We start from the raw sequence: 27,229 nt of genomic DNA, 5'->3' as shown, positions 1-27,229 counted from the left end.
AATTTAAAAAATACTGTAGGACTAAAGGCAAAACTATTAGCAGCAGAACAGAAACGAGACATTCACGAAAACCAAGTAAAGGGCATGATAAAAATAAAATACTGAAATGTTAGCACAGAGTTGAAAAGATTAGAGAAAAAATAACAGACAAAGATGAGATGCATAATTGATGTCCTAAAGAGGGAAAATGGAAGTATTATTCAGAAAAATATTTAGGATATTTTATGAACCTAAGAAGAATCTAGTTTGTAAGCATATATGCAGTTTCCCAGGAAAATGTGACCTAGAATAATGCATGCAAACTTCAAGGAAAAGAAAATGCCAGTAAAAAAAACAACAGTGTAGATTCAGACTTCGTCACAGAAAATAGCAGGCCACACTTAAGCATTCCGTACCCAGCCGAAACGCTGTGCCTGCAGTAACACAGCGGGTACTTCCGACCATGTTAGAGTGCAGGGCATCTTGATCCCACGTTTTCTTTTTAAAAACCCCTTAAAAGGCTTATGGGGGTGATCACTTCTCAACATACACCAATATTGAATCACTATTTTGTACACTTGACACTAATCTAAAGTTAATGTCCATTATGCTTCAATTGAAAAAACTACTCAAGGATAAATAAACTTCAGCTAATTGAGAGACAGGTGGTAAAATACAGAAAATGGTGTTATGCAGTGAATCTCTGTAGCTGTACATGCAAAAATATAGGGACTGACAGTTATTGGACAGGGGTGAAGAGAGAGAAGAATGGCTTATATTATTTTGCTGCTTTTCTCACCGTTTACACTGAAATGTTAAAAGTTATTTTGTGAAGCTGATGAGACAGCTAAGAACAACCTTGAAAGGGTGTGAAGGTGGCAGTGGTCTCCCCTTCAAAGGAAGAATACTTTATCACTGGGATTGTATTATTGGGGCATGGTGGTCATAATGGTCAGACTGACTTGTAGTTGGTTTTATTATTGTCTTAAAATTTTCTAAAGAGCAAGCACGTCCTTATTGCCGGCACCTGCAGGGACTGCTGCCAGAGCCTTGCCCTTGGCATTTACCGTTTCAAAAGTAAGCACTAAAGAGAATATCACCAGCTACACGGGTGGCTGGAGAGGGGGAGGTGAAGGGGAAGGAAAAATATATGTGCTAATTTCAGTTTCATTTTTGGTGAAAGTACAGTTAATTGGTACTGCGAAATATATACCCCTGCGACTTTATGAGGACCCCACAGCACTGACCATAAAGCAATGATCTGTAACCTGTGACTATTCTGAAAAACTCTTACTCCTTAAAAGAAACAGAGGGTTAAATATACTATGTAAAGTCATAGATATGTATGTAACTAGGAAACATTCTTCCCAATTTTCAGAAAAATAATCAGATACAAAACTAAATGGGAAACACAGGCTCATAGAAAAAGATTTTTAAAAAGTGCAAGACACTTTTCCTCTTAAGAAAATGAGACATTTTCTTTTCTATGAGCTGTCTTTTTACTTCCTAATTCACTTTTATTACTTTGTTCTTTTCCCTCCCAAGTTTTGTATGCAGAAGCCATAAAACCGCACCTTTCCCTTTTGGGAAGGCTTGCGGTAGAGCGGTGTGCTGTCGTTACAGCAGAGAACACATGCTTTTACAGCCGTAACTATTATCTTCAACTGCTGCTCGTGCTTCGTCTACCTTTAATGTTGCCCACGAGTTGATCGAGGTGTAGAGCACAGGCCTGACTGGGCGTGTCACTGAAGGGAGAGGGGCGTGGCGGGAGCGTCAGCTCGGGCGGATCTTTCTGAGCCTAAAAGGCAGCTTTAGCATTTGCTCGGCGTGTGGCCTCATCACAGCTTCAGGCTCAGCGTTTTAGAACAGTGGAATAGCACACACCTTGCAAAGCCGTTATGTGGGTAATAAAAGGTAACATTTATTGAACACTTACTCTGTATGTGCCTGGTCTTTTCTAAGCATTTTATTTGTGTGAACTCATTGAATTTCCACAAAATTTGAAGATATAGATACTGCCATTATTCTCACTTTACAGATAAGGAAACTGAGGTGCAGACACATGAAGTTACTACCATATTTTGCTGTGTATAATGCACATTTTGTTGCCCAAATTTTTGAGGGAAAAGTAAGGATGTGTGTTATACATGGGTAGTACTAATTCTGTATCTATAGAAATGTTTTTAATTCTTTTATTTATGCTCGTGCATTAAAAGTGTAATGCTAGAAAGCAATAACACTATCTGTATGCAAAATAATACCCTAGATCATGATAATTGGTTTTGTTTCTAAATATCAATAAATACAAAATTGAATAAAAAAATTAAAATGAAAGATTTTGTTTTCCTGAAAGTTTGGGCCAAAAACGTGGGTGTGCATTATACAGGGCAAAATACAGGTGATTGAAATGCATACAACTGGCTAATGGAGAAACTGAGATTCTGAATCCAGGCAAATGGACGCTAAGGCGCGTGTTCTTAACCGCCTCGCTCTGCGGTCTGTTTAATTGACAGGATTAGAGGTAAACAGCCCGGCGTCTCACAGCAGCCGGTAGGTGTCAAAGAACAATGCTCTTCTGGAGGAGAACCAGCCTCACCGGTGTTTCGAGCCAAGGCATGGAGAGGTCAGGCAAACTGTTGATTTTCAAACCACCGTGAGAGGAAGGTGAAATTTCAGGAAAAATGAAGAGTCAAGAAGGCAACGGACATTCCAGATAATTAACAGCTTGCTTTTGCAAGCCGGGATGATGCGCAGAAGGTTTGGAGCAGGTGTCCTGGCACCGGGAGTGTTCTTTCCAGGGAAGAGAAGCGGTCAGTCTCGAAAAAGAGGTTTCCAGGGAGGGAGCCAGGAGTATCCTGGGGAATGGCTTTGAAGTTGTTTTGTGGGCTCTGCTTTGATTGAGGGGCTTCTGTAACTTTCCCTTCTGAAACTCAAAAGATGATCAGTTAGTTTCATCTATAATATATGGAGGATACAGTCATTGCTCTCAGCGAGAAAGTTTCCATACTTCATCAGTGATCTGAATATGTGTCTCTGTTGCTTCAATAAGAAGAGTGGGGTTACACACAAACTCACACTCGTTCACATATACACACTGGCACAAAAACACATTCGAATACCTTGTAACACGCTCATACACACACACACACACACACACACACTCACCCCATGATCTTTCCAGGTTGTGGTTCCCAAACTCCACCCATCTGTTTAATTGGCTTCTGTCTGAGATGAAAACTCCCTTGATCTGCCTGCTCTTCAAGGAGAGAGTGTGAATTTTGGCAGGGATCGTGGGAGCTGACTTGAAGTAAAAAGCAAAGGTTCAGAAGAAATGACGTTGCTAAATGCATTGCACCTGGAACGCAAAGGCTGACGTTCCGGTTTGTAGAGGGAGGCCCTTCCCTCTGCCTCACCCTGGAGACCAGGCACCTGCTGGGCGCATGTCCCCTCTGGCTGTGGGCCCACAGCAAAGACCTTGGCTTTCCTGGGGCTCCGCTTCATCAAAACTTCCCAGGAGGAGAAGAACCTCACCCTGTCCTGCAAAAGGTAAGCCATCCAGGTCATGTCACTCACTACCGCCATCCATCATCACACGACCACCACTTTGCAGTTATGAATCTTTATTTTCAAAGTCCCCGTAATTTATTCATGTTGCTCGCACACCACAGTAGTCCCCTCTTACCACTGGTTTCACTCTCTGAGGTTTGTTACCCATAGGCAACTGCAGTCAAAATATTAAATGGAAAATTCAAGACAAACAACTCCTAGGTTTTAATTTGCACACCATTCTGAGTACCATGATGAAATCTCAGGACATTCAGCTCCGGCAGCTGCGGGGCATGACTCATCCCTTTGTCAGGTGTCCCCTTGCTACTCGTCCTGCCTGTTAATCACTTAGTAGCTGCCTGGATTTCAGACTGTCGTGGTATCACAGTGCATGTGTTCATGGAACCCTTAATTTACTTACTAATGCAAGTCCTGGTGCTGGCAATTTAGACATGCCACAGAGAAGGTGGAAAGAGCTTTGTTTAGGTGAAAAGGTGAAAGCTTTCAACTTAATTAGGAAAGAAAAGTATATGCTGAGGTTGCTAAAACCTATGTAAGAAAATTGTGAAATTGTGAAGAAGAAAAAAATTTGTTCTAGTTTTCCTGTCGCACCTCAACCTAGAAAACTATGGCCACAGGGTGTGATAAGTGCTTAGTTAAGATGGAAAAGGCATTAAACTGCATCATGGGTATGTGTAGGAAAAAACAGTATATGGGCATATTGGGTTTTGTGCTATCTGTGGTTTCAGACAGTCACTGGGGATCTTGAAACACATGCCCCGTGGATAAGGGGGAACTACTGCACCGTGTCCACATGTGGTAGCAGCAGTTTTCACACTGTTTGCTGGGTATATTTATCTCCAGTCATGCTGCTGTGCTGAGCTGGTGAAACAGGCGCATTCACCGTGCCTGCGTGGTGCATGGTGCAAGGCCAGAGCAGCTAAAGGCAAAGTCTCAGGGCCCTTTCCCCAGCTGGCCTCCCAAATGGCGCAGGCAGCAGCTGTGCAGATGAAAGTGCAGGCTCAGGACCACCCCTCCTGGCGCCTGCTCCTCTGTTCTTCCCGGGACAATGGGTGTGAGGTGAGTTGTTAGAAGTTGCCCTGGCTCCCAGGGCCGGAGGAGAGCTGCTTCCTCTCACCTGAATTACCCTTCACACCTTTGCACTGGTCAGCAGGGCCGATTGACTCTGGAGAAAATTAGGTTCTGAATTTAAACCCACATGGGCATGAAATTATGGTCTAACTAGACCATGAGATTGCAGATAACCCTCCATTTGCACCTGAAGCCCCCCAGGAAGATGCTGTTGATTTCCCGAGGTTCCTTCCAGAGCCTGAGTTGGAACAGGCCCTCAGGCATAAGGCCACGTGAGTGAGGCCCAGCCCTTGCTTCGAGGGGGCCAGTGGAGGCCTGCAGGGCTCGGCTGCTGCCTGCTGTTTCTCTGAGGTTGGCAGTATTTCTCTCTGAAATGACACGGGATCCACTGTCAGCTGGGGTGAAGCAGATGGGTCCTGTTTTACAATAGTCAGTTTTAAAAAATGACTATTAGAAATAATGGGAGAAATGAGTTAAATTAAGCAGACAAAAGAAAAACAGTAAGATGAGATCGGCCATGTTCAGGGTGGTATATACTGCGTGATTCCCCCTACATGAGGCACCCGAAATAGTCCAAGTCATGGAACCAAAGAGAGGAACGGTGGTGGCCAGAGGGTGGGGGAGGGGAGGGGGACTTGCCAATCAATGGGCACAAAGTTTCAAGTCGGGCGGGACGAAGAAGCTCTAGAGATCTGGAAAGCACCATGCTTATAGTCAGCGGGGCTGTGTTGTACACTTCACGTATTAAGGGGGCACTCTTCAAATGTGTTCTTACCACAATAAAATAAAATGAAATAACATAAAATAAAATCTAGGAAAAGTGTCCGAGGAGCGTTAGGACAGAGGACATGACCTGAAAGACTTTTTCCTGGAAGCCTTGACCCCCCGCCTTTCGGTGACTGAGGCCCAACTGTCAGTGCTCCTGAGGACACTCTGCTTGTCACCTGTGTCTGTTGGTGCTGGGGGGAAGGTGGGGATGGTGCTGTCCTTTTCACTGTTGTCCTCCCTTCCCCGGAGGCGCTCCACGAATACGTGTTGAAAGGATATGCCAGGGGAGTTGCGCTCTACCGAAGATACACAGCACGGAATTATCGGCCCTCAAAGATGCACGTAACCCTCGGGGGTACCTGAGGTAGCAGGGGACTGGAACTCCCTCCGTGTCAGGGAGAAGCAATGGCAGTAGCCCGCGGGCTTTCTTGTTCTCCACATTCGAGTGCAGAAGTTGGACTGACCTCTTACCTCTGGGCTGCCCAGAGTTCCTAGTGAAATCAAGAGGAGGGGAGAACCCCAAGAAAGTACCACTTCCCTGATAAGCAGAGGCTTGAGCCAGCTTTCGTGTGAGCTCATCAGAGATGTCCTCATATTTACAACCAAGTCTCAGCAGCTGTCCACTCTGTTCACACATAGGAATCGATCCCTAGGCTCAGTACTCTGAGTCCAGGCTTACACGAGGATGCTGACTTAGTAGTAAGGGTGTGGGGTTAAGAAACAGAGGTTTCCACATGGATAGCATGTGGCAAGAACCGTAGAAGACATGGGTTAGAATTCAGGCTAAGGCAGATTAAAAATGTTTTTTTTTGAAAATTATCTTTAATTTCATAGTAAACAGGTATCAGAAATCTGCTCCATGCCTTGTGAAATTCGTGGTACGCACACAGCAAAGCTGTGGACCCAGCTATTCTCAAGTCAGCTTTTAGAACACTTGAGATGAAGAAACCCCTCCTGGTTTTGTTAGAAATACAGGCACCCGGGCCTCATGGGCACCTACAAGAGAGTGGGCTAAGATAGGTTAGCTGGTTTCCTTACAGAATTCTATCTTTAGACAGCTTCTTTTTGGATTGGTGTGCTACTCATTAGTTTAAAACGGGGCTGGGGATATAGAGTAAAAATGTCCACATGTTATTTACCTGCAATTCTTTTTTTTTTTTTTACTTTTTTTTACTTTATTTTTATTTTTATTTTAATCATTGTTCAAGTACAGTTTTCTCCCCCCTACTCCCATTCCAGCCCACCCACCCAACCCTCCCCTCTTCCCCCCCATTACCCCCCACTCCTAGTTTTTGTCCATGTGTCCTCCAAATTTGTTCCTGTAAACCTTACCCATTCCCCCCTGAAATTCCCTCCCCTCTCCCCTCTGGTCACTGTCGGTCTGTCCCCTATTTCAGTGTCTTTGGTTATATTTTGCTTGTTTCTTTGTTTTGTTGTTTAGTTTCCTGTTACCTGCAGTTCTTTAAGGCTGATAACACAGGTGCCGGTTCTTCAGGGCGTTGGGCTGAGGTGTTGACTGTCACTTCTGGGAGGAGGTGGAGGGCCTTAGGCTGGGCTGGGGAACCACTGCCGTCTCTCAGGGGATGTGGTTTTGCAGGAGAGTGGGTGGGACAGTTTTTCCCGGGCCTCTTTCATTCTGTAATTCGATCTGTGAGGAGTTGATGGATATCAGCAGCAACAACACTTGGTGTTTATTGAGTGTGCATTATGTTTTTGAGGGTCTGTGTCAAGTGTTTGTTTTACCTGTATCCTCACATTTTAAATCTTTTGTACAGCCAGTAGTAGTGTATCTATTAGGTGGGTGGGAAATTGAGAAATAGGAAGGTTAAGAGACTTGTCCACTAGCACATCAGAGAGAGGCTCTGCTGTGGAGGTACAGCTGGTGGGGGGCGTGCCGGGGCCCCAGCTGAGGAGGTGAAGAGCACCAGAGACAAACCCTGTAGGGCTCATTGGCCCTGAGCCTGCCGTGACTCTGTACCATAGGCTGGTTTCTCCAGGCACCGTCTGTGTGTGTGTGTGTGTGTGTGTGAGAGAGATACCTCTCATAGTTTTTAGCACATTTGAGTGGGCTGAAGGTTCATTATGAAGGCTAAGTGGGGTGAGGCTCAAGTGGAAATAAAGGACTTGTGGTTAATTTCCCATCTAGTTTGATAGCCATCAAATAGTAGTGATTTGGGCTGGAATGCCAGAATACCAGTTTGATAACATCCAGCACTTGCTTCACCGAATACCTCTCTTCCACAATGGTTCCCCGAAACCCACATTACAGCCGCCTCCCTCTTACTCCACACGGGAAAGTATGTCCTTCAGACTCTTGAAGGGACTAGGGGTGGGAGTGGCTGCCTGCTTCACTTGCCCTCTAGCCAGCCTGCCTGGGTTTACTCCGTAGTGGTTCTTTTTACTCGTTCTCTGACGTTTCACCGATCTGGAATGGAAAAGGGGAGAATAGTGAGGGGTGTGTAAAGCAGAAATAAACCCTGTTTTAGAAATATTGATACTACAGTGGTTCAACTTATTTTCAGCCTCACTAAAGCAAATCAGTGTATACCCAAGATGGCCTAGGTTTAAAAAAAATGTGTAACGAGATGAAGAAAAGTTTATTTGCAAGAATTTCTCCTGGGGAGAGCGCACTGTTGTGGGGCACAGGGAGACTTCAGTGAATTGTGGGGATGAAAAGTGAGGCCCGAAGGGCATGCCCAGTGGGGTGGGGGGAGAAGATAGTCCTGTAGCCACAAACTACAAGGTGAGAGGAAATTCGTGTGCAGACTTGGGGTGGTGGAGGGGAGATCCAGAGCTGAAAGCACCAGTGGTAGCCCAGTTGTAGGGGTTGCTGGGGGAAGAAAAATGTGCCCCATGAATTTTTAACTTAGTTTTCATCTGTGCTCTGTCAACTCCCTCTTTTCAGTTTCTGCCCTTGCACTCCCAACAACAGTCTTCAGTGAAATGGAAAAGAGTTTCTTTTTTTTTAAAAAAAGTATGTTTATTGATTTTAGAGAGAGAGAAAGGGAGGGGGAAAGAGAGAGAGAAACATCGATTGGTTGCTATGTGAGGCCGCTCTGCATGGCGTGGGCCCAGCTCCCACTGGGAGATGCACAGGACCCACGCCCATGGATAGGTTCTCCCGTGGGGAATCAGGCCTGCAATGTACCTAGGCCGCTATGAGTCTTGCTTTTTGCTAAAACTCCCTCACCCTGAATTGAGGACATTTACTGCAAAGCAACTTCCTAAAAACCACGCTAAACCTTCCAAGGATGAGTGTAACAGTCCAACTACTTTTGCCTTTTCATTTGCAAATATCCATCTTCTGTGATGTGATTACCAGCATCCTCTCCTTTGTTTTCTGTATCAGGTAACCACCTAAAGCGAGCCTGTGCATAGTTAATGAGGACCTTCTTATACTGTGCCCAGTAAGACAATAAAAGCTCATTGGAGTGAGGGCCAAGGGTTCTGCTCCCCTTGAGAGAAAAGCCACGCCACCCCTTTTCCTCCACAGAACTCGGTAGTCTGTGTGAATTTGGGTCACAATTCATCCATAATGATGTGGACCCCATGAGCCGGAGTCCGGGGTCTGCATGAGGTTCCCTCCCATATGTGCCCCAACTGGGGATTGAACCTACAGTGTTTTGGTGTATGGATGGCGCTTCAACCAGCTAGACCACACCAGTCAGGGCAAAAGGGACACTTTATAACAAGTGAAGAAACACGGGAACAGCTAACATCTGCGTTACATGGTGACGAGAGTGACCACGACTTGCACAAACAGCAAGCTCCACTGTTTTTGTGACTTAGAATAGTGCATTTTGTATTCTGAGTGTTTAATTTTGCCTTCCTTATGATTCCATCTTTTCCTTTTTGTGTGGCATTTCATATGGCTCCCTCTGTGAAAGCTAAGGTGGTCGATTAGCTGTTGGCAGATAACGCAGAAAGCAGATAATCTCTTGCTTCCTCTAGTGAATTATGTTTTATGAGTTTCTCAAAGTACAATCCATGGCTTGGCAAATGGTCAAAACCACCCCCCATAGTGGAAAAGTACCATACACTCTCCTGGTGAATTAGTTCTGGATGGAATTGGTTCTGAGTTGCAAACAATGAGAAAATAAGATTATAAGGGAGAATAAATTGTTCATGGTGACAAAAATAAACACAAAGGCAGGTGAGGATAACGAGCTGTTTGCCTTGCTTATAAGAAAACAATAGAGAGACTTTTGAAGATAATATCCTTAATATTTACATAGCTCTTCATACTTCAAAAGGGTTTCCTGGTAATTAAGAATCATCAATCTGATATTAGCTGCAGGTCATTCAATGAATTAGCTGCTGATTTAGCCTGAGAGCTGTGCTTAATTCCAGAGACTGAGAACAAACATGACTCATTTTCACTTCTTAAAAATTTTGACTTCCTTGCACTCATGGAGAGTTACTATGTGTGCGAGTTCTCATTATAGATACCAATATGGACTTATGAGTGTATGAATTTGTATGGATAAAGAACACTAAAGTATAATTTATTAGGTTGATACTTATGCACTCAACACTTACGGAGACGAGGACTGTGTAGGGAAACTCCGAGTTGTTAGAACGGTCACAGTGAAGGTCATTGCTGAATGCCCTCCCCCAACACAGGGGTACCTGCTGGCAATGGCGCATTCAGTGAAAACACACAATGGAGGCTCCTTCCTCCTCCAGGCTGAGCGCTGCCACCTCAGACGCTCTAAACAAATTGTAGGGGCACCTGGCATCAGTACTGTTTTTCCTGCAGGTGGATGCCTTATCTCTTTGGCTATGTCTATGAACCATAACTCAGGTTGTCTTCAGTCTAACCTGGAAAGATATCATACTTATAAGACTGCAGTTTATTTGACACATTCATGTCTAAATATCAAGAAATGCTTATTTCCTACTGATATTTCTGCATACCTGTTCTTCAGCCAACAATCACAACTAATGAAGGTCTGGCAGAAGCCATAGCTCTTGATAGTTGAGCTTTTCAGAATTAATGGGGCTCCTTTGGCTTTAATACTTGCATATGTTAATATCACTATGATTCTCATTGATTTTCCTACAAAGGAAAATCAACTTTTCCTTTGAAACTGGCTATTTTTTCCAGCAGTGCCTCCACGTTGCCCTCCTTTGTATAATCGTGCTGTTACCGCAGCTGGGTGTGGCCTGGGTTTGAATCCTGATTTTCCAACTTACCAGCTGTGTGACGGGGGGTAAGCGGCTTTGCCTCTCTGACACTCCCGTAGGCTCATCTGTAAAACAGAATAATTTATCTCCTGCCTTCAGTTGTTAAGAGGATTAATGAGTAAATGTTTGTAAAGTGATTAGAATAGTACTTGGCACATTTACAATACGCATAAATCTCTGTTAAACCTATTAAAAGTTTCACTTCTAAAAATACTTTGCTGAGTTAAATATAGAACTCTAAATATTTTTAGGTCTTCTAAAAATTGACACAATATAAGATGATGTATTAGAGAATTGTACACTTGAAACATATATAATTTTATTAACCAATGTCACTCTAATAAAATAAATAAAAAACTAAAAAAGTTAACTTCAAAAAAGTTTATATTTTAACATATTTGCCAAAAAATGAGTTCTGATTTCCTCGCCTAGCAAAAAAATATATAGAAGTTCCAGCAGAAGTAAGGCTGTCCTGAGTGTGGTTGGTAGGGTAATAAACTGGGTGTAAAAATTTGTAGTTTTAATTTGAACGTTTCACCTAAAATGTCACATGGAATGCTTGAGTGTGATATTGTTATGTTACTGAATTACATGCTTAGGATTTCATAATAAAAGATTTTATAATAAAAAAAGGGCGTTATCTGTGCCAGACCCTGTATGTACTGTGACCGAGAAACTTCGAGAAACAAAAATTGGCTAAATAGACGGCAAAAAACCCCTGATTTATTTGAAAACAGTGGGGGCGTGAGGGCTGGGGGACACATGCCTGCTGATGGCTCCGAACGTGGTGAATGAGACGGCTGGAAACCAAGGGGCTGGAGAGCTTTGGCTTCCCACGAGCCACTGTAGCTGCGGGGGTTGATGGTGAGCCTGATGCGGCAGCCTGCGAGGCGGGGGCAAACAGAGCCTTCACCTTCTTCACTCGCACCCCGTTTCAGTGCGATAGGGAGCGAGCCAGCAGCCCGGAAATGAACATTTGAACAGGGGATTGATTTGTTCCAGGAGTGTTTTATAATTCCAAAAATTATTAAGTGGAACACATCTTCCCTAATTACACATATTTTAATGTGTAACGATAAATTTTAAGATGGTGAGTTTTGCCCACAACAAAACAAACAGAAAATGACAGGCTATTAACATTCCTAAAAGATGGCATTATATTTAGGGCATTTTTTTTTTTCTGGAAGTCAAAATGCCACATCAGCGATAGGGTCATAAAAATGAAGGCAGAAAATGAAAATGTGCACCGCTGATGTGCCCGCCTCAATTCCATTCGAGAAACAGCCACGCTTATCTATATTTCATAAGCTAATACACGGCTGAGATTTCTTCCGAAGATTGGCTCCACATTCCACTTCCATTTGTAATGTTGATTCAGGTAGGAGGATGACTGAGTGAGGGTAGGCTAAATTACATTCAGTAACAGATGACCCCGCACCTTGCCTTGTGTCTGTGGGGGGCAGCTACTGGCTGGGACATTGTTCTCTTCCACCTCCCACTGGTAACAGATCTGTTTTGCAGCAGGTGTCCTGGAGCCACTATCCTCCTCTTCCCACGGGAAAAGGCTTTTGCCTCCTTTACTCCTCCTGGAGCCCCGCTTCTCCTCCTGCTGTAGATCCGTTTGCTCTTACCCAGGGCAAGGCTCATAGTGGGACCGTTAGGGCCTGCCCCTCCCTCAGGGACAGAGGACTGTTGACTCGACCTCTCCTTTAGAAACAGTAGCTGTTACCTGCACCCCGGGGGTGGGGATGTTCCCTTTCCCTCCCACGGCACCTCAGGCTCCTGTTTCTTTTGACAGAAAGTCTGGTGAGGTATTGCAAGAGATGGATTTTTATGTCTACAGACAAGGACAGGGGTTATCGGGTCTCCTGCCAGCCCCCCAATCACTGTTAATGCCCAGGGGAGGCCTTTGGCAAAGAGCTTGCGACTGAGCTCAGATTCTCTTGTGTCTGGGCCCCCCAGAGATTCTAAATTGCTCCCTGTTAGCCCACATTGGGCTTTTCATAGTTTATTGAAATTTTAGTTGTTTTTCTCCTTACCTGCTTTTATGGTGGTTAACTGTTCCTCTCAGGCTCTGCCAAAGGTGAAAGACGCATGTCTCCCTTCCTTCTTGGAGGAGCTTGCTACCCTTCGTATTTCGCTTGGTACCTTGTAACCTCAGCTCTCGGAGGCCTCAAGAAAAGATAAGATTTGCGGTCAAGATGGTGGTGTTGGTAAATGCGGTACTTGCATTTTCCTGCAACCACGTCAAAATTACACCTAAACTGAAGAGCAGCCGTCATCGAGAACCGCCTGAAATCCAAGTGAACCGAAGTCCTACAACTAAGGCTATAAAGAAGCAGCCACATCAAGACTGATGTTGTTGGGTAGGCCCTGGACAGAACAAAATATCATGAGCCCACCAGGCAAAGCAAGGTGACCTGATGACGCTGAGGTCCCTTGCATCTCCACCTGCCCAGGGACAAACTAATGCTCACCGAAGATGACCCTAGAGAAGAGACACAAAGAAAACATAAGGGACTGTGTTCCCCTGAACACTATCCTGTCATGGAAGGAGGAGGGGAAGGGTAAGAGCAAAAGATGAAGAAAATACTTAGGAAACATCACAGGTGAAGAAAGGTTTGAATGAAAAGCTTCCTCTCTACAGAGGGGGCATCACCTTGCTTGAGGCAGAGGCTGCAGTCAATGTGGCCAGTGGCGGTCTCCTTGGAGGAGGAGCTGGTGCTCTTCCTGAAGAAAAAAAAAAGAAAGCTAGTACCCATGTTTTTCCATGTATCATGTGCACCCACATTTTTTGGCCCAAACTTTCAGGGAAAAAAAATCTTTTGTTTTAATTTTTTCATTTGATTATTTATTTATTTATATTCAGATACTTGTTTTTGGTATTATAAAAGAATTTTAGCATTTATTTTTGAGCATACCATGGTACAAGGAATTTTATGTGACAAATAATTTTACAAAACACAAGAACAAACACAAGGTATTTTATGTGTAATGGACTCCTTATTTTTTCCCTCAAAAATTTGGGCTAAAAAGTGCGCATCACATATGGCAAAATACTGTATTGTTGCTCCAGAAAAGGGAAGTGGGAGGATAGCTACGCCTCTTTCCACCCTTATTCCCCCGGAGACCCTCCGAGGCCTCCCTAACAGAGGGCTGGCCTTCCCCTCCGGTTTCTAGCAGGCACAGGGAGCTGACCTTCTCACCGTATTCCCCACTCCAAGGGGAACAGGTCACATGCACAATTCTTCCTGGCAAACCCAACTCCTCTAAGTACAGTTGATCGGGGGGATAGATTTCCTGTTGTTCTTTGAGGAGAGTTATCATTTGCTGTTCCACTTACAAAAAACCTCCCATAAATGTTTTGATCCTTCACATTTCCAAAGAGTGGTAAATGACTTTATCAAATAAAACATATTCACATTAATTTCAAGTTGCCTGTTATGTTCCCCCCCGCCTTCTGCTGCTTTTCCAGTCAATGGAGCCAAAAGATACTGGAGTCCATGTGGATGACCAGGCTAAATGTACCCATTTTATGATCTTTCCTATTGAGGTTCTACCATGGACCTGATTTACCATGAAACTGATTTCCAAGGACAGCGTAGCGAGTGGGTAAGGCTGCGGTGCTGAGATACCAGGAAATAAAAAGGAAAAAAAAAACCCTACTTTCTACTCTCCTTCTGTCTGCGATCAAATATCTTGCATAGCTTAAAGTACAATCAAGGTGCAATGAAAGTCACACAGAAAAGTTAAAATTCTGTAGAATATCTGACTTCTAGTTAATAGGGTGGGAGTGATGTTCTCTCTCAGCTTTATGCATTTTAAACAGAAGCCGAATTAATATTTGAGCTCTTATCACACTGTTATCTTCTATGCTTGTATAGCCCTGACAGGAAATGGGAAAAGACAAGAATTCTAGAAATTCAGAGAACAAGCTGTACTTGACCCAGCCAAAGGAGTGTATTCTTGTGCGTGTTATTAACGCTATAGAGAGCTGGCGACTCAATATGTGCTGTGGTCTACCACATGGTAATCCTATGATTTACCACAAGTTGAAAATTTTCTCCTTAGCCAGCCCTTTGGTGTGGAATTAATCACCATCCTTCCTATAATCAGGGGCACTTCCATTTGGTCCCAAATACTTTTCTCAACAGATCCCACCACCCTTAGCTGCACCTTGTGCTTTAGCCGCATGAGTTGACACATCTCTGAGTAGGGTCCGACTGTCTTCATTGGACCCAGAGTAGGTCATTTATTGTAAGTGCTGTGACCTGGGGTGAGCTGCTTATCTTTGCCATGTGTCAGCTTCTTCATTTCAAAATGGGGAAAGTAATAATACTTACATCATTGGCTTGTTATGAGGTGCCCAGCCTAATCTAGACTAATATTCTTATTCATCTCAGAACCCCAATTGCAAAAGCAGAATATATAAAAGATTACTGTTCAGCTTAAGTTCAAACTGGTATCCCATTTTTCCTTTCTTAAGATTAGCTTTTTGAATTTGTATTTTATTTTTATTTGTTGATTTTAGAGAGAAAGAGTAAAGAACATACACACACATACTCTCTCTCAGAGAGAGAGAGAGAGAGAGAGAGATTTGTTGTTTTATTCATTTATTGGTTGATCCTTGTATGTGCCCAGACCAAGGAAAACAACCCCCAACCCTGGTATATCGGAACAATGCTCTAACCAACTGGGCTATCCAGCGAGGGCAAGATTGGCTTTTGTGAGCATGTAAGAAATTTGAGCAACACCATTTGGGCAGAAGGTAAAAGTCCCTAGTATGATAAATTCTAAAACCTCAACACTCTCAAGTCTTCTCTCATTATCCTTTTACTTGTTATTTTACTTTGTACTTACTTGTTAATTTACTTATCCTTCTTATTCCCATTAAAAGAGTCTGTCGAGAATAAACAATAATTAACTCGAGGTTCTAGATAACTATGGAGTTTTGAAACACATGTCAGTCTTCTGGCCAGTATATGCTCTGAGGACCATTCATTCATCTGAAAATATTTATTGAGTACCTACTATGTGTCAGGAATTATTCTAGTCCGATGTTAACATGGGCATCTAAAGCCTTTGCATTATAAATGACTCAAAAGGGAGAACAAGTCCAAAAGTCTACAAAATTCCCTGGAAAGTAGAGAAAGGTATCAGCATCCAGTCACATTACTGTACCATTCTAGGATACTTCCAGTCATGATATGGATGGTTTTGATACTTTTCATATTAGCATTAGAGTTGAGAGAAAAATAAAAAAGCCTCCTGAGATGATTTATAAAGCTTAAATTACTTATTCCTGCTTTATGTCAGTTATAATCTTTTTTTTTACTTGAATGCTTATAGATAGTTCAATCATATTTCTAAAGAATTACAAGCTACACAATTACAGCAAAATCTTTATTGTCAAAACTTTTAGTTAAATGTTCTGGTTAAATGAGTTTTCTTGTTATAATAAAATATTACATTGAAAAGGCTTATTTCAAACTTTCTGCTGAAAATTGTCTATTTTTTCTTTCCTAATATGAGGAAAGTTGTCAAAACAGGTTTATGTTCAAAAATAAATTTATTTTTGAACATTGTGACTCACTTAGTGTGTCACAGTCACACAGAAATTTCAATGATCATTTTAGAGCACTGAAAATTAAGGTAAAATGTGCATTAAATTTATAGCAACTTCAGGGTACACCTGCAAACAAAAGAGGCAGTGTGACTTAGTGGGATAAGCATCAAATTTGGGGCCTAAGAGATGTAGATATAATTTTTTTCTATTTATAATGTACGCCATCCTGGGTCATTTACCTAATGCCCCTAAGTAGCCTCAGATTCTTCATCTTAAAATATAGACTTGTGCCCTGGCTGGTGTAGCTCAGTGGATTGAGTGCAGGCTTCGAACCAAACGGTTGCTGGTTCTATTCCCAGTCAGGGCACATGCTTGGGTTGCAGGCCAGGTCCCCAGTGTGGGCCACGGGAGGGGCAACCACCCTCTCTTTCTCCATCCCCCTCTCTCTAAAAATAAAGAAAAGAAAATATTTTAAAAATACATGAACTTGTATCACAAATTCTTTGATCATGTGATGGTCAAAAGAAATACTGTGTGTGATGGGCTGGGCACACGACATGTATTCAGTGAATGATGGTCAATTTGTTTTGTTGTTGCTTCCACTTTCTGCTAGTTTATTTAATTTATCTTTTAAAAAGATCTTATTTATTTATTCTTAAAGAGAAGGGAAGGGAGAGAGGGAGAGAAACATCAATGTGTGGTTGCCTTTCGAGCGCCCCCTACTGGGGACCTGGCCCCCAGCCCAGGCATGTGTCCTAACTGGGAATCATGCTGGCCACCCTTTGGTTCACAGGCCTGCACCGAGCTAGACTAGCCATGCTATTTTATTATGAATTAATGTTATAATAGTCATGTATAGCCTTATAGTTTAAGAAGGTATTATCACATGTGTTTACCTCCTTTTGCTCTTTTCAGGCCTCACTAATATGATATTAAGTGGTTAAAAAATACAAGGACAAATAGAATAGGAAGAGGGATATCAGTGGGAATAGACTTAACAATTTTTTGGACAGAAATAAGATAGAGGAAGATGGGTAATTGACTGAGGAGGGTGGGGAAAGCCACATCATAAAATGTATGCAGGAAAACAAACTGTTAAAAGAAATAAAATTATTGCCCCCAGAGTCAGAGAATTTTGGGTTTTGGAAATAGGTATGAGCATATATTATAATTATAAAATATGACCAGAAGGAATTAAAATGATTAATACATTTGAAAGAAAGGAATATTGGAAAATTAAATAGAAATTTCAGAAGAATTAGAATGTAAATTAACTCAACCTCCTGGAAAGTAGGGCCTAAAGAAGGAGAGGAAGAATAAAATGTCAGTAAGAATGAATCCAAGAGGTCTAACATGCCAGGCAGGGAGTTCCAGAAAGAAAAAGAAGAGAAAATAAAGGCTGTAGACATTTCAGGCTAATGAAAATCAAAATTGAGCCCCAGGAAGGCTCCACAATGCTGAAACAATATGCATAACAATATGTACACACTTATGTATAACAATAATTTAAAATGAAAACACACCATGGAATTTAATGAAATTTTATAGCACCAGTGATGAAGAGAAAACACTAAAAAGAAAAGAGGTTTACTATCAAAGACTGAGAATTAGCATGCGTGAGATATTTCAGCTGCTACAACTACATGCCACAGTATAATAGAATAAGGCACTCACAATTACGAGGGAAATAATTTTCCACCTTGAATTATATCACCAACCAAGCAATTATTAAGGTGTGAAGGAAATTATAGATATAGTTAGGGAGGCAAATACTCCAATTTAAGTGCTACCTACTCTTTCTTAGAAAGCTATCTGGGGGTATGTTCCAGAAAAATAATGAAATAAAGCAAGAAACAGGAAGAGAAAGGATTCAGAAAATGGACCAAACCCAGAAAGGTGATGAAAGAAGGTCCCAGAAGAGCTGTTATGCATCAGCCCTCGTGTGTCCGGTCCTGATTAGAACAGAAGGGTAGAAAACTCCAGGAGCGGATTTTGGAGGACAAGAGATAGTCAGTAGAGGAACAGATGTGTTGGTGTGATTGTTTAGAACTGAAAATTGTCTTGTAATAGCGGAAAGAAGGGGAAGGGGCAAGCAAAGGAACGTGAATAGAGGACTCATGGGCACGGACAAAGTGGGGGATTGACTGTGAAGTGGGGGGGGGGTGGGCGGGCAGGGAAGAACAGTGAGGAAAAATGCAGGACAAGTGTAATGGAAAAAAATAAATAAAATAAAAATAAAAATATGTCTTAAAAGTGGGGGGAGAGGGTAGACAGGGAGAAAATAAAAGGTCAGGGAAAAAAAGGCAATTAGAAACTCCAAAGAAGCAAAACCCAGAAAACTCTACAAGACATGCAAAATATTGATACTATGCTGCTCAATAGTTAGTGAAAAGGATGTACGTAGTTATAATGGTCTCTCACTAGTTTAACTAAGTTTGGTGGCTGGGACCACAAGATAAGATACTATCAATCATAACCAGAGTCAATAATTGATGATATCTAAAATTGGCAAATAAGAAATAATCTATAAGTCAATTTTTTTTAAATATGGAAGCAACTTCAGAAAAAAATTGCTTTTGGCTAGCACAGTTGGTGATTAGGGAAGGATGGACCAGTAAATATCATTTTTCATTTTAAATTCAGTACTGGGTCATCTTTTTTCCTTTGTGCATGAATTAGGTTGATTTTAAAAAGTTAGGATAGACATAATTTCCATGTAGGAGAGTTTCATCATTATATGAAATTCTATGATATAATTGAGGGCATATGTGTGTATATATGTATACATATACTTTTATATTCTTTGATAAAAATAAGGAAATATATCATAGGTTCTCATTATGAATTATGTTGGGGAAAGGAAGTGAAATATGTGAAGAGAAAAAAGAAAAAACAATATTTGTCTAACAAACTATAATTTTAAATTGCATAACTTTTTAAAAACCACTAAACCACTGTAATCACTTAGAGAAATCTAAAGTGGGTTTTAGATTTTTTAAAGAAAAATAGTGACTTTTTGTGTGTGTGCCTTGGTGAAATGTTGAATATATCAATATTTAGTTTCTTTTAATTGGCATTATGTGCAAATCTTTCTTTGCATTATTTCAGAAGTTAAGAGACTCCTTTTATTCTATACACAGAATAAAGATGAACTGTATTGTTCTATTTCTGGTTTCATTCAAACTGATCACAGTTATTTTATGCAACCAAATATCTCACTGTACTGTTTTCTGTTCTGGTCTGAACTTTTCACTCTTTCCCTGTGGATTTTCTTGGCCAATGTATTTGTTTCTCTCTTAGATATCCTTATGAGTCAGCTCTTCCACTTTCTAAATTGTGTTTTATTCTGAATGATTTCCATTGTTCGGCTTATTTGTAGTTAGGACCTTTTCAGAACTCGATGTAGTATTTTCCAACACTGTATAGAACAAGGACCTGGGGAAAGCCTAAGTGTGCACCCTTCATTTCTCCTCCTCGGGGACTGTTGAGGGTAAATGTTGTCTTACAAAAAACTGTGTTGAAGTCCTAACCCTCAGAACCAGTGAGTGTGACCTTATTTGTCAAGAGAGCCTTTGCAGAGGTAATCAGTTAAGATGGGGTTGTCCTAGGGTAGAACAGGCCTTTAATCCAATATGATTGGTGTCCTGATACGGAGAGAAGAGACACAGGGGTGGACACACAGGGAGAATGCCTTGTCATGATGGGGGCAGAGATCAGAGGATATGTCTATAAGCTAAGGCAGGCAAGCATTGCTGGCAAAGCCAGAAGCAGAAGCCATGAAGCAGATTTTGCCCCCAGAGCCTTCGGGAAGAGCATGCCCCTGCTAACTCCTTGATTTCATACTTCCAGTCTCCATAACTGCGAAGCAATAAACTTCTGGTATTTTAATCCACACAATTGGTTGTACTTCGTGATGGCAGCCTATGGAACTAATGCAAGGACTAAACCACTTCATTGTCATCCTCACCTTGGCTGCAACAGCAGCAGTGCACTTACTGTGCATCCGCGTGTTCCTGGCACTGGGCTAAGTTTAGGCATGACCTCCTATCTGGTTTAACCCTTAGAGCCACTTCAGTATTTTAGCATTATTTTCCTTCACACACAGATTAAGAGGCTGAGTACTGTCAAGGCTGGACCTGCCCTAGCAAAAGCTGGACCTTTATATGAATCCAAATGAATCTGACTCTAAAATCACTACTTGGGACCACTACACTATTCCCGCCGTCTGCTGAAGCAGTATGACTATTTTCTTGGCTTTCCTTCCCTTGCTGATTTCACATTTTGAGGATTATATGCTCTGTACAGTATTCTGACTTCATTTTGTAACAGGATGAAAGTTATTGCTATTCTTTCCCTATACTCGATTGCATTTCTAACACTTCTAGCATCTGTTCTTGACAGTTCTGCTCACTTCCCTTCCTTACCTAGATTTTGGTCACTAATAAAGGCACAGAATCATCCATGAGAACCCTCACTATTATTTGTTTATGTCTCTGAGAAAAAGTACCAGTCAAATCATCTTCTCTGAAGTTCATTATTCAGAGGGGTTATGTGTCTAGCTACTTGGATATAAATATGCTGGGTCTGCCTTTCCTTCAAGTTATTCCTTCAAGTTATAATTTGGTTAAGAATTATTCTTGGCCAATACAAGGAGGAGTGATTAAAGATTCCTTGGCTTCGTGCTCTGAGGCAGTGTTATAGAAAGCTTCTTTTTTTTTTTTTCAGATTTTATTTATTTATTTTTTGAGAGGGAAGGGAGGGAGATAGAGAGAGAGAAACATCAATGTGCAGTTGCCGGGGGTCATGGCCTGCAACCCAGGCACGTACCCTGACTGGGAATTGAACTTATGACACTTTGGTTCGCAGCCCGCACTCAATCCACTGAGCTACGCCAGTCAGGGCTGAAAGCTTCTAAAGTGACCTGAAATCTTTTGGCACGGTTGAAAGAAAAGTGTGTGGACGAGCCCCGGTAACTGCTCTCCCTTTCATTTGGTTGATCCACTTTTTAAGCTTTTATTCTTACGTCATAGGTTAACAAAGATATATTTTATCTTATAACTATAAAGCACTTTCATGTGTATTATTTCATTTGATTCTTGCAACACTCTTGAGATACAGGCTGGACAGACAGGTATTGCTCTCATTTTAGAGGTGAGAAAATACACTTGTGGAGGTGACATGTCTGGTCGAAGGCCATACAGACAGTAAATGAAAACGGAATTAGACTGTGTAAGTACTGGGGTTTCTAACTCATCCAGTTTAATTTTCACAAGTCGATGCAACTTAATAATGTAAATTAACATTTGTATTGTGTACTTAATCTTATAATCCTCATGAGCACATCATAGAGTTCTAAAATTGCTATTTTCCAACCCATGGACAGGGGCTTAAAAATGAGGCTTGAGAGGGTTGAGTGAACTGCCCAGCCCCCTGGGTTGTAATGGTACAGAGAGATTTGAACCCACCACAGAACACTCACTCTTAGCTGTTTTATTCCACATCTTCCCAAAGCAAGCATTTGTTAACAGACAGGTAAGACTATGGCATGGCTTACTATCATAATTTGCCATGTATAATGTACACTTTTTTGCCCAAATTTATGAGGGAAAAATAATGATGCACATTATGCATGGGTATAATGATTAAACACCATGAGCATACTAATCCAGTGTATAGTGTGCAGTTTTTTGCCCAAATTTTTGAGGGAAAAATAAGGATGCACATTTTACATGGGTAGTATTAATTCTGTATCATATAAATGTTTTTAATTCTTTTGTTTATGCTTACATATTAAAAGTATAACTCTAGAAAGCAATAACAATATCTGTATGCAAAATAATACCCCAGAATATCATAACTGGATTTGTTTCTAAATATAAATAAAAAATTGAATTTAAAAATTAAAATGAAAGATTTTTTTTCCTGAAAGTTTGGGCCAAAGACGTGGGTACGCATTACACACAGGAGCACATTACACACGGCAAAATATGGTAAGTGATGATACACCAGGAAGGAAGTCTCAGTCCGGAATCAAAACCAGGCTTTCGAGGAGATGGGTGATGGGAGGGTAGTACAATTTGAATTAAAAGGCGTGTGCTTCCTTTAAATTGCAAGTTTAGTTAGGCCCAAATTCTCTTGGTTTCTAATGCACATCATTCAAGTCATCTCTATTTGGATGAAGCATTTAAAGAATTTACTCAAATTCTAAAACACACACTCATAGATTTTTTTCTTTTTAGTACTAGGTATCTTACTGAGAATTAAGGAGTTACAATTATCGAGTGATAATGGCTCTGTGTTCCTAGGTATCAGCTTACACGATGCAGTTGGTGTAAAAGTGATCAGACTTGAGAAATTAAACCTTAAAATCTCAATGACATATAATGGGTAAGTTTGAAAAAAATTAGCCTGCCATTATTTTTTTTCCTACATTTTATTGTTACATGTAGTGACCACATTTTTTTTTCTCAGTTAAATCTCAGAGATAAACACCTTCCTTTTTCAGGTAGCAAGGCTAGGTTAGGAACTTTATCTGAATGTTTTACCACTGAGCAAATTTCCTTGGATTCATTTAAACAAATAGAAGTCTCTTATTTAAAAAAGATGCTTGACATACTGTAGGAAGTCTTTGCACACCATCAATGTATTGATCTCACTGCATAATAATTAGATTTGAAGATGTTAGATTTCCTTTAACTCATTAATTGAATGGCTTTAAAGTAAGTTTAATCCTTAGAAATACATCAGGCCTTTATTTGGAATGAAGAAAGATAACTAATTCACTGAGATTTGTTTGTGTCCAAATATCAAAGTATCTGAACTATGTTTACTTTCACATACACCATCTAATGAAGTATTTAGAGTAACTTCATTTTTCAGAGACAACTAATCATAAATAATTTATTCATCTATGGAATCAGGCAAGCATTAAACCACTTCCCAGAATATTAACAAAAATCTGTTTTCTTCTCAATTTCCACATGTTACAACCCAAAATTGAATTTAACATTGGAATAAATGATTAGACTAATTTGTGCTACAGATAATTTATTTAGTTATTTAGCTAAAAAGCCTAATGTTGAGGAAGAGACATAGAAAATAAAATTTTCTTTGAAATTTTAATGACTTAACTTTTAGGATGTTTGGCGATTACTATCGGTTGTCCTAGCAACCTTTTCTCCAGGTGTACTAGATTGACTGAACATGCCTAATGCATTTTTTCGTGACAGTCGACTTCAATATAATTAGGTGCAGTGTTATGGCATCTATTTATACTGGAGAATTTATCAACCATCGCTGCATAGTGATGGCTTTTCTGTGTCTGTTTTGATTCAGTCTGTTTGTAGATAGAGGGCCAATTTAAAGGAAGAGATATAACTTGCTCTTTTATCAGTCATATTCTACAGATGAAGAAAAGCAAAAAACAAATCGAGATGTTGTTATTAGTTCATGACGACATAACTGGAACCGCATTCTGACATTTCCTTGGGGCCCCCTTTTGTGATGTACAGTTTTCCTTTCTTTTAAATAAAAATTTTTTTTAGGTCTTTCCTATGTAAAGCTAATCCAATGTCACACTTAGGGATTAGTTTTCTTATCTAACATAGGAATCTCTGGTTTTCCAAGGTTATTCTTAGCACTTAATTGATATGGGAGCCTTAGTGTTCCCCAGTAAGGACAAGGAGAAAAATAACTTGGAACTTTTGCCAAGGCTCTGGATTACCTTTATGTGGCATATGTAATACTGGGGTACTTTTTAGGGACAACCCGATTACTGCCAAGTTAAGCATTTCTGACAAGTGGTTCTAGCCACAGGCTCATTAGGAAAGTGATCTGAGTTTGTGGATTAGTTGTGTGACCTTGGGCGAGGTGATCAAGGTGATTGCTCAACCTCTTCAGCCTAATCTATAAAATGGGCACAACAACAATAATCATAAAATATTATTTGCCTTAAAGAGATGTTATAAAATTTTATAATTTTAACATCTTTAGCCTTTTAACATAAGGCTAAAATTTTATTCATTCTTTACTGAGGAGCCACTGGTCCAGGGACTGGGTTGGGTGGTTGAATTTATATTCTTGGGACGAGGATAGGGAGGAAATGCAGACAAAAGTAATTTATAGGTAGAAGAATTAGAATTGATTTTTGTTTTTTCTTTGTACTTTTCGGTATTTACTGCATCTTACTCCATAAGTGTATGTTATTTTTCCAATCTGAAAATTTGTCTGAAGAAATAATGTAAGATTACATTGCCTTTTGCAATGTTTTTCCTGTTAATACAGCTCTAGGAACCTTTGAATGGAGCCCCTTAGAGTGATTTTGCAGGATGATAGTTGTCATTAATACTGCAATAGGTCAAAAATATGGGATACCCTTCAGAAGATGGAAAAATGCCAGGTAGGATCAGACAAACCTGAACTTGAGTCCAACTATATGAGTAAGAGCTGTGTCGTCTTGGGAATGTTACTTCTTCTCGCTGAGCCTGCTTTCTAATCTCAAAACGAGAGTGACAATGTCTCCTTTTGCAGGGTTGTTGTAATGGTTAAACAAGAGTTCCTACGTAGTACATTTAACACACTCTGATAAAAGTGTTCATATAATGGTAACTATTATTACATACTGAAGGATTGTTTAAGGTCAAACCCCTCTTTCACTGGTGAAGCAACTGAAACACACAGAAGATACATGACTTTTCTGGTATCTTCCATGTAGCAAATGAGAGAACCTGAACTAGAAATCAGGTTTATTGATATCAGTACAACACTTTTGCCCCCAGTAGAAGGTGTTTCCAAAATTTCTAGTATTGAGTACAATCTTTGTATTTTTCCCATATCCACATAACATCCTGCTATTTTATGCTTAATATTTTTCTTAGTTTTTACTCTTTTTCACTTAAATAAATGTGTTTGGAAATTAATATTGTCATTTAAAATATAAATCTAGTGTTTCAGTGTCATGAACAAAGATAATTATAAAATAAATTCAATAACACAAAATAATTGTATTCTATTTTAGCTAGAAGTTGTTACAAACAAGTTAAATGCCAGAAAGGTAACAGCTTGGGAGAGGAGACGTTTTAAGAGACTGGAATACTTCATGACATTAAGGAATTGGTGCTTTGGTAGTAAGGAAGGAGAGAGCGGAAAGATGTTGTTATGGTACATGACCATGAGAGACCGGCCATTTGCTCTTTGGGTTTCAGAATGGATCAGAACGGGTGATGATAATGTGTTACAAAGACTGGTCGTAGGACGAGTACTTAAGCAGAGTGATATATCGTTTCTGTTTCTGAACGTTCTGAAACCACCATATGCAACTCATCAGATTTCCTTAAAGAAAGTTACTTATTTAAGAACCTGTCTAGTTTATTCCAAATGATTCTTCATGTTGTCTCTCACTTTTGAAGTTGCTGTATATCAGCTGTTGCTGTTACCCTTATGCTAATGCATTGAACATGAGTTCTGCAGCAATGAGGCAATCCATTTTCAGTGACAGGTTGTAATGAACTGAGAGGGTTACACTATCAAATGCACTTCTGGTGAGAGTGATAAGAATTCAACAATATACATTAGTCAAACAGCCAAAAAACGCACTTCCGTACGCTGGTTAGGGATGTCAGTAATGTGCCCACATGCAGAACAGATGGTGTAAGGCATGTTGGAAAGAAACCTTCACATCAGAGGTTAAGCCTCGAGAGTGCTCTTCGGCAATGTGTGAGTAATTGCTCTCAGTCTCAGTCAATGTTTTGGGATGGTAATTAGTGAAGTACCCACATGAGAACAGCACCATATTTTCTAGAAATGGGAAAGAGATAAAGGAAATCATTCATACTACTAAGATTCTAGCAAGGAAATCTCTCTCCTTCATTTAAAAAATATTTATAATCCCTTCACTTTAATTCTCTTCCTCAGTTTTATTTATTTCTTTATATTTTTCTCTCTGACAGATCATCCTTTAATTTTGCAAGTACCTTAGGTCTGTCTCCTAATTTCATCTTATCTTTGTCTGAGAAAGGCCTATGAAGGAGAAATTTCCAGTTTGAAAACATAAAGGATTAAAGAAATTGTAATCAAACTCATGAACTATGTGAAGAGGGTAAAGGTAAAGAAGATCATCCCAAAGTTCTAAAATACCAGGAATAAGTTTTTTTCTGTGAAGCTTAGAAGTGGTAGGTCAAGATGAAGAAAAAAAACAACCCCCGCTTAGTTCCCTTGACATTTAAGGCAACTCTGCTGAGATTTTTTCAAGAGTCTCTCAAATTATAAATATCAATGAAGTATAAGGTTTCTCACAGAATGTTCAAGGAAAGACACTGACCTATGTATGCGCACTTCTTTCAGAGGCCCTAATCTGTTGCTAAAGCCCGTGAAAGTGGAACGTTGCTTAAGTGATCACCGGAGGATGAGCAGCTGGACAGGTGTGAATGTAGGGGAGGGGAGGGGAAACAAGAACACTGTGTGAACATTTCTGTGAAGTACTAGGTGGTAAATGCATGGTTAAGCTACTCAATCAATGCATAGTTTTATCTTAATTGTTGGGTAATTTTTCCACAAGTTGGAACACTAACCAGAACGTTAACATGAATATCTTTCTGCACATTGCTCTATAAGATATGTTGTGGATTTATTCCCCTTGTAGCTATGAGCTCTATCGAGCTAGACATTATTTAATTTATCCCAGAATTTTGTACTGAGCTATATTGAGTTTATAAGCCATCACTTTCTTAACCTTAAAATTCTATTAATATACTATTACTTGCATTTCTCTTAGGAATTATTTTTTTCTCAAGGATATGAGGGTGCACGCATCTATGTGTATGTGTGTGAGTTTTAAATAATACCCAGAATTACTGCTCTGTTGCTTCTTGTAAGTTTTCCAAACCAAACATGTTGTGTCTTCTGGGCTTGGAAGATATTGATGGCCAGAGAGTCTTATATATCCTGTATTTGCAAATGACATAATAGTACACTTAAAAAACTCTAGAGAATAAAAGTAAATCTAAGTTAAAAAATAGAAGAATTCAGCATAGTAGCAAGATATGAAATTAATATGCAAAAATCAATAGCTGACATACATAAAGAGAAAAACCT

Source organism: Phyllostomus discolor, chromosome 11 (genome assembly GCF_004126475.2).
Source record: "Phyllostomus discolor isolate MPI-MPIP mPhyDis1 chromosome 11, mPhyDis1.pri.v3, whole genome shotgun sequence".
Lineage (NCBI taxonomy): Eukaryota > Metazoa > Chordata > Mammalia > Chiroptera > Phyllostomidae > Phyllostomus > Phyllostomus discolor.
Note: the sequence above shows the minus strand (reverse complement) of the source record.